Source organism: Vidua chalybeata, chromosome 2, assembly GCF_026979565.1.
Source record: "Vidua chalybeata isolate OUT-0048 chromosome 2, bVidCha1 merged haplotype, whole genome shotgun sequence".
Taxonomy (NCBI): Eukaryota; Metazoa; Chordata; class Aves; order Passeriformes; family Viduidae; genus Vidua; species Vidua chalybeata.
This window is the reverse complement of record NC_071531.1, coordinates 94,652,943-94,661,211: the sequence shown is the minus strand read 5'-3', so window position 1 is coordinate 94,661,211 and position 8,269 is coordinate 94,652,943. Positions and strand designations below refer to the sequence as shown.

At 34.2% G+C, this 8,269-nt stretch overlaps 1 protein-coding gene across 2 annotated transcripts in view; it reads right to left on the bottom strand.

The window, feature by feature from the left end:
* The window catches only part of NBEA (neurobeachin), a 454,830-nt gene that overhangs the window by 274,148 nt on the left and 172,413 nt on the right, over window positions 1–8,269 (bottom strand). The window lies entirely within an intron of this gene.

Sequence of the window (8,269 nt, the reverse complement as noted above, 5' to 3'; positions counted from 1 at the left end):
AAGCATGGCATTAGTATCTACTAAATTGGCAATACAATCACTGTGGAAGTATTTCATATTTTCCTACTATTTTTCTAAAGATGAATCTAAATTCAAGGTCTTTTTCCTCATATTTAAACAGTTCAGTGGTCTTTCAGAGTGTCCAAAAGGTCAGCTAAGTTTCCATAGCAAAGACCACATATGTCAGCTTTATTTCCCAGATGTAATAGGATCAGTTTGATTTGGAAGGGACCCCTAATGAGTGTAGTTTAGAACTGAAATACAGCTTCTGTAGCAAGGAGGACAACCCTTCCCAAAACCCACAGATATAATGCTCTACACATAGCTGCCATTGTTTTGTATGTGTAAATCACCACATTAGGATAGGTCAGGTTCTATTAAATAACAAATTATCAAGAAATATCAACAGAAACTTCTCTACCATAAGGATAGGGAAAATCAGTGAAATGACATCATCCCAGACTGAAAGAAAATGCAGCTTTCTGACATGCCATACATGGTGACCTTGTCAAAATATCTCATTCCTATTGATAAAACAAACTACAGTGAGCGAATACAGAATGACAACTAGAGGAAGCAGACAGAAAAACTGTATGAACAACACAACAGAGTGGTCAAAAATGTGCTAAACAATAAGAGGTACAGCAGAACAAGAAAGGTGAAAGAGAATGACTGCCCTTCAAGTAAAGAAACTCTTCTTTTAATCAATCTAACCACTCCAATAGCACATGCAGTGAAAACAGTAAAAAAAAAAAAATCAGACTTATGAAAGAAGTATTATACTTGAGCATAATAAGATTTGAGGAATGAATTTACTGTGATACATGCTTTGCATGTACCTGTCAGGCATTCAGTTTTTTCTTTCATGAAGGTACAGAAATCTACAGACTAGAAGAAAAGGTTATATACACTTCTGTAATTCATTTTAGGCCTTGCTTTGTAAAACATATTTCAGACTCCCTAAATATTCCAAACTGGCCCACAGTTGTCTGAATCACATCATCATGGTCTCAAATGATTCCCTATGATTTAGACAGCAAAAAATTAGTAGCAATTTTCTGTAGCAACGGATTTTATTTCTGTGTTCGTTGTGTGGTTTTCAATTCTAAATATACCTGTGGGTCCTAATCACTGTTCCTTTACTCTGAGTGTCCTTTACCAGTTTTAAAACTGAGCCTGAAGTCATCATAATTCATATCATGCTTAAGATGAGTGTTGTTGATTCAACCCACATACTATTTATGCACTGCTCATTTATTAAATAACCTCAGCATATAGCTACTGGATTCTTCTGGGGTTTAGAAATTTGCATGAAACAACTAAATAGAAAATAATATCATTAATGCATTGAAATGCAAAAAGAGAAAATGGAAATTAAAAAAAAAACCCACCATTTTCTCAAATTGACTTTACTTAAATATTTAGCTACACAGTGCTGGTGAGACACGAATTATGCAGCTCTATATTTTCTCTTTCTCTGCGAATTACATCCTATATGTCTTCTCCATTTTAAAATTTAAAGGCTTTCCAACTTAATCACTGTGGTCAACATGAAGGTCAGAGATAAGCCTTCAATACTGGATGTCTTGAGCTACCTATCTGAGCAGCAGCAATTAAATTAGAATCACTTTACTCTCCTTTACTCTCCTGTGGGATATGTGAAACCTCTTAAGGCTGAATTAATATTCTTGCTCCTCTTCTCCTCCCCCACAGCAGCAGAAAGCATGAGGATTTTTCAAGTGTTCTTCAAAAGGCAGTACAGACTTCAGGCAAGTTCTTTATAAAATTGCTCTGTGTCAGACAGCAACTTCAGAGGTTTCAGAAGAAATCACATTAGAAAGTGGGTGGCAATTTGTCTGCTGTATTACACGCTACCTTGTTCCTACAGCTAGATTAACTTAATCTCTGAAAAGAAAGCTTAATATTTCTTCTCTAAAAGTTATTTATATTGGCCATATCTCGGTGCATATCTAGTGCCTTATGAAACATTTATATTGTTGTTTACCCCCTGTTCTTTCCAATTTCACCCCCAGACTCCGATCTGAGCCTGCAATGTTACTATGTACTAGCAACACATTCTGAATCCTACTTTAAACAACCTTCTATTAGGCTGACTGCATTAAGAGAAGATACATCTGATACCAAGGAGGAAAGGTTTAACTCAGAGTAAATAGCCATGGGGAAAAAAAAGGGGATTAAAAAACTGTGAGGTATACACACGAGTTGTAGAAGAGATATGGAAGGTTCACAAAAGGATGTAATTATAGGGAGTTATGCAAATTAAATATTAGCAGTGAATATCCATGTATTATGCATTCTTTCAATCATTTGATACCACACATGCACCAAAACCTCCAAATCTCAATGTACATGAAATGATTCTAATGTACGAAACAAAAATTGCTTGTTTCTAACTAGAAGAAAGCAAATCATCTCACATGTGGTTTTAGGTCAAGGACATGATGACCCTTGATCCTCAATCTTGGATCAAACAGAGAAGTATTTATTCATAAAGAAATCCCATCCTTTGCATCCAGGATAAATTACCTGAAGCATCTAAAATGATCTAAAATACTGACAAGAAACAAGGAAAACATTAAAAGATATAAAAGCTAATTATTTGGAAAGATTAATGGTCTTGGCTAAACAGAGAAATGAGAAATACTGGAAGTTTAATAAGTTTGAGGAAAGTGAATAGAATCTAAGTGAGTATGTTATGTGTTAAATGTCAGGAACATCATCAGATTTAGAAAAAAAAATGCAAAGTGACAATCAATGTGGTATAAATAAATATATATAATAAATATATAGGTGAGGAACCTAATCCTGTATATATGCTGAAAAAAAAAGGCTAAAAAGCTACAATCAGTCCTGTAAAAGAAGGCAGATAGGGATAAACAGCAAGACAAATATGCAGTACAATTTTCATCTATATAGCAAGTGAATTATGTTAGAGAGTAGAAAGATGCTGGTTTCTCCTCATCAACTTCAGGCCAGATACAGTTCCATGAATATGAAAAGTCTCACATTACACAGGTGATAACAGGTGTTTTGAAAGAGCTACCTGTGTATAGATTGCTAAATGATAGATATGGGGAATATGATTACGGCTTGATGAAAATAAATTGGGGGTTAATATACCCAATTTTGGTTGACTTGAACCTATTCATAAATTTAAAATGATTTTTTTTTCTAAACAAACAGCTGAGGTGGCAATGAGCTTTCCCTTTGTCTTTTATTATACTTACTAAATGAGTGACTAAGGCACTCTTCTAGGAATACAGACAATGCAACTTCAGCCCTCTTCTCTAACAGTATCTGAAACCATACTTCATTCTCTGGAGTGTATTTTTTCTGCTACCTTAGAAAAATATATTCTAGAGAAGCTGTCTAGTAGTTTCTTTGGACCAGTCTCCACTGCACAAAGATAATGAAAATTACCTTGAGTCAACTGCAACCAGATGAGTCCTTTAATTCCCACACTACTGATTAGCTTTTTCATTCACACGTTCACATACTATTGTGACAGCCAAAGTAATGGGGAATGCAGTGCCTAAGAACAGAACAGACAACACCTGTACCTGGCCCTTCTTGATTCATGGGAAGGTTGCTCTATTTTTCTTCAATTATTTGTAATCAACTTTTAAAAGTAACTATTTTTGTGGGGAGAAGATTAAAAGGTATTTATTAACGACAAATTTTTAATAAGACTTCAGGAAAATAAAATCTATTTTTCAGCAATCATCATTTGGAGAATCTAATGACTCTAACAGAAATATGGCCTCCTAATTAAATGACTTAGTAGACCACTGCATACCAATGATGCCTGCATCCCAAAGGTGGGAAATCATACAACAGATAGACATTGAACCTCTCTATTTGAACCTTCACTGCATCTTCTCTCACAGTTCTGTCTTTTCCCATTCTATCAGCTAACTATAAAAGAAAAAAACAAAAAATATAAAACACACCCCATCGCTGTATTCTAGCAAAACAGAGTTTCTCTGAGTAATTCTTCTAAATATAGCATACCTACATAAAATTAATCATATTTTTGAAGACCTCCTGTCTCTGTATTAATGGGAAGGACATGTATGAGACCTGACTGGATCTCACAAGTGTCCACTTTTTCTAGCACCTTTAAAATTGGCCCCAAGGTCCTTCTGTCAGGGAAAAAAAAATAAGAAAACAAACTGCAAAAATCAGAACTAAGTACTTTAAAGATATGTTCTCCAAAATATTCTCAAATATGTTCCTAAAGACTTCACCAAGTATGTAAACTAAGCAAACCCATAATCTTCCAATTTGTGAAATTATAATGGATTAAAAGGGAATCACATCTTTAATAGCAGCAAAAAAACCCTGCTCTTTTAATTTCTAGGAACTCAAGATTTTCTGCTTATGCAACCATTCTTCCAATTGAAATAATTCTAAGAACAGAAAATAAATGTAAATCACCTCAATTTGAAAAAATAATGAGACACAAAGCCACAAACACTCTCAATTTCAATAATAACATCCATCTAAGAAATTACTACTAGAAAAAAGTAGAGAGTGAAGTGTAAGCTTCAAAATGCAATACTGAGTAGAATCACAAACAAATTCAAAATCTGTAATGATCTAGGTTGCATCTAGTGGGACCAATGCAAATTGACCAAAAAAAAAAAGAAACAAGAAATCCCCAAACCCTAAAAATCAATAAGAGGGACTGAATTTTGTCAGACAGAAGATGAGAAGGCAAAAAGGAATTATTGGTGAGTTATGCTCCATTAGTCGCAAATCTAGGAGAAATCACCCCTTGTGTTTGCTTCTAAAAATGTCAACCTGGATGCCATTTTCAAGAAATTCAGTCTGACATTAAAAGACATGTCATAACTTTGAGGATCCAGGCTCTTGTGTCCCAGAAATCTGTTTATATAGCTCATAATGTAATTACAGCTACCTTAAGACAGATGAGGCAGAAGGCAGCAATATATTGAAAACTAATTGAAAAATGCAGTTGTCCAGAAGCACTTGTGGGGAAGAGGTCTCTGAAAAGCTGCTCAAAGCTTCAGAGTTTGAAGTGAAATTTTTGATGTTGTCACTCTCAATCTATTGAAGAGCTGACAGACAATCAAACCCGTCTGGCTGCCTGGCAGCTCATTTTGCTGGCAGGTGGCAAACAATTAGACACACCAATTTGTGCCTCCTGATGACATTAAAGCATGAAACTAAGTTGTATGCAGGGCCTAGTGATTTGTGTGAAAGCATTTCAAAAATAATACTCTTTGCCGTGGCAACTCATTTCAGACTGCCACCTCCCATTACGGCTTTGAGTGGTGAAGACGGCAGACTTGAGTTACGTGCGGCGCAAGGCCGCTTCTGTTCAATCCGTCATCAGCGCCCCCCGAGACCTCAATCCCCTCCTTTCATCAATATCACCTCATCATTTACATTTGATAGCACTTGAACTGCTGCATACATTAGCTACTCACAGCTCCCATTTGATAAAACATGCTGGGCGCTTTTTCTGCTTTTATGTTTCATTTACGACTGCGCAAATTCCACGGGAGAATACGCGGTAGCCTGATACAAAATGACTCTTACAGACATATTAGCAATGTACAATTAAAATAACATGCAGAGCAAAACACATCATATTCAATGCTAAAATATAGTTCTCAAGTTCAATTCTATTTACAGGAGTTTACACGGTGTTTACCTTCATCCATGATCATAATAAAAGAAAATTACCTAAACTGTTCTTTTGCTAGGCAAATGCAAACAAACAAAAAACTACCCTCAAAAGGACTAAGAATATCACCAGATTAATGTAAAAAATACATTTCTCTAACCTAGATTTGCTTATAAATGTGGAACCATTGTGCTTATTTTATAAAACCTGAAACAAATAGAACCTGACAAAACAATATACTCCATTGCTCATAGTTCTCCCCAGGGACAATAAAGATGACCAATAGCCACATTTCTCAGTGAAGTACCAAAAGCTGCATAAACTACAGCAAGATAAGATCCTACAGAAATATAGTTTACAGGCATAGTTTTAGCTTAAAAAAAATTATCTTATTTAACTGTTATTTTATATTAGTAAACACAATTTTGTTTACATGAGCAAATATGGAAAGACAATCCTGCTGTAATTTCTTTTCAGTTTTTCAATATTTATTGGGATACTACAGGAAATAAAATGTTCAGAAATCACTACTAGGTAAAATGCATGCTGCTTTGTCAATTAATACTTAAATTTGTTCAGTTATTATTTCAATATACTATTCAAAGTTTTTTCTCCCTAACCCTTGTTTCATCCCCCCACAAAAAGTTATAGGGTCAGGATCTGAATCTGTTCCACCTTCATAATTTGGAAAAGTGATACCATCACCTATATTTACCTCCAAAGATTGTTCACAGTGGTCAAGTAGGTACTCTGGCAATATGAACAATCTGCACACAGGAATACTTGCTTGAACAATGGGCATCATTCTATAATGCAGCCATGGAGTGGAACCAGTCAGTTGAGGTCTTAGTTGATGGGCTAAGACCACCTGTATTTTTATCAAGATGGCCACAGTTCAAAAACATTTGTTTAGTTGGATAAAAGAATGTAATATTTCCCAATCTGCTGGATTTGCCTCAACCTGTCGTTTTTCCCTTCACAGTTGTTGGTTATAATAAAATCCATCATCTACCTCACTCACCAAAATCAGAGAGCAGAATCATATATTTAAGGGAAAAAAAAAAAAAAAAACCACCAAAATGATGTTAAAGTGAATTATTTTGCCCAAACGTCACCCATTACCTCCTTTTTTTTTTTCTCTGAAGAAGTGAACAATTCCAAAGGCTGACATGTAGAACGTATGCAAACACAGATACAAAAAGATACAAACACAGCAGTGCACTTTTTACAGGAAATCATTAAATTTGGTCAGTAGGGTAACAGGTCAGGGAAAAAAACAAACCACTAAACTCACTAGCTGCTAAACTTATTATGTATGAATATCTATCAAAAATTATAAGCTCTAGACATGAGGCATCTCTTAAAGAATTCTATAATTCTATATTATCTACTACTACTAATGATGTTAAAAAGGTACAATCAGTCACATTGTTGCAAGAACAATAAACGGACGTGCTCGAATTAAATAAAGGTTATGGCCAACCGACTGCAGGCCCTTGGAGTTTTTAGTGCTTTCTTATAGAGCTATAATTTAGAAATGCACAATAAAATTAATGTCTTCAATCACCTTGATGTCAAGTTCCCTCTAACAATGACAAAGACATCTCATGAGATGATATGCTCTTTTTTAGTTTAGGTGTCTGGCATTGTGTGAATCAACTACAGCTCTCTGGATGAAATTTTTTTCTTATTAACCCAGGTAGAAATGTAACCTTTTTGGTGTTTACAGTTTAGGTGTATATGTAGCATGTAGGTGTACATTTGTACATGTAGCATGATGTTTTATACTGCTTAATGTACAAGAATGCATTCTGGAATATGGTGGTTCCTCACAAAGGATAAGGAAATATTCTTAACTGTATAGGAAGAAAAAAATATTTTTCACTTCATAATGAAATCAATCTAAAATAAAAATACGCAGATTGATGAACTAAAAAAAATCATCTTAATGAAAAAGCTCTTAAATGAGCTTTCTCTAGAAAAGTCTTAAGACTTAAAGAACATATATATTTTATATGTATATATAAGGAATATAGTCGTTGCTTCTAAAGAATATTCCACTTTTCCTATTGTGGTAAATTTTCTTTCTTACAACAGAAACTATCTGATAATTAATAGAATTATTTTAAAAAAGTAGCCTCAGTATTTATATATGGAGAGACAAAAAGACATCGGATTTTTTCTAAAATTCTGACATATCTTGCACTTTATGTTCTGTTGAAAACCCTGAATATTATTTAAGACTTCATGAAGATATTTATGATATTTTTGCAGGTTTTCTGTAAATATAGATTTTTTTTCCTCATAAATCACAATATAACTCTTTTCAGCCTTATTTTTTTTATTTCCTTCAATATTTTACTTGCCTGAACTTTACCTGTACCTGTCTGATAAACTAATATACTTTTAAGTTTTCAAGACATGCCTTAAACTGTCTTTAAGCCTTGATTCAATTTTTAACATTTAAAAATATTTTTATGAAGAAACTGAAAGGATGTAAAATACAGCATCATCAACACTCACATGACTTAGGTCTAAACTCACAATGGATGAGACAACACTTCTGGAAAGATCTGAGAATTCCAAAAGAGCACA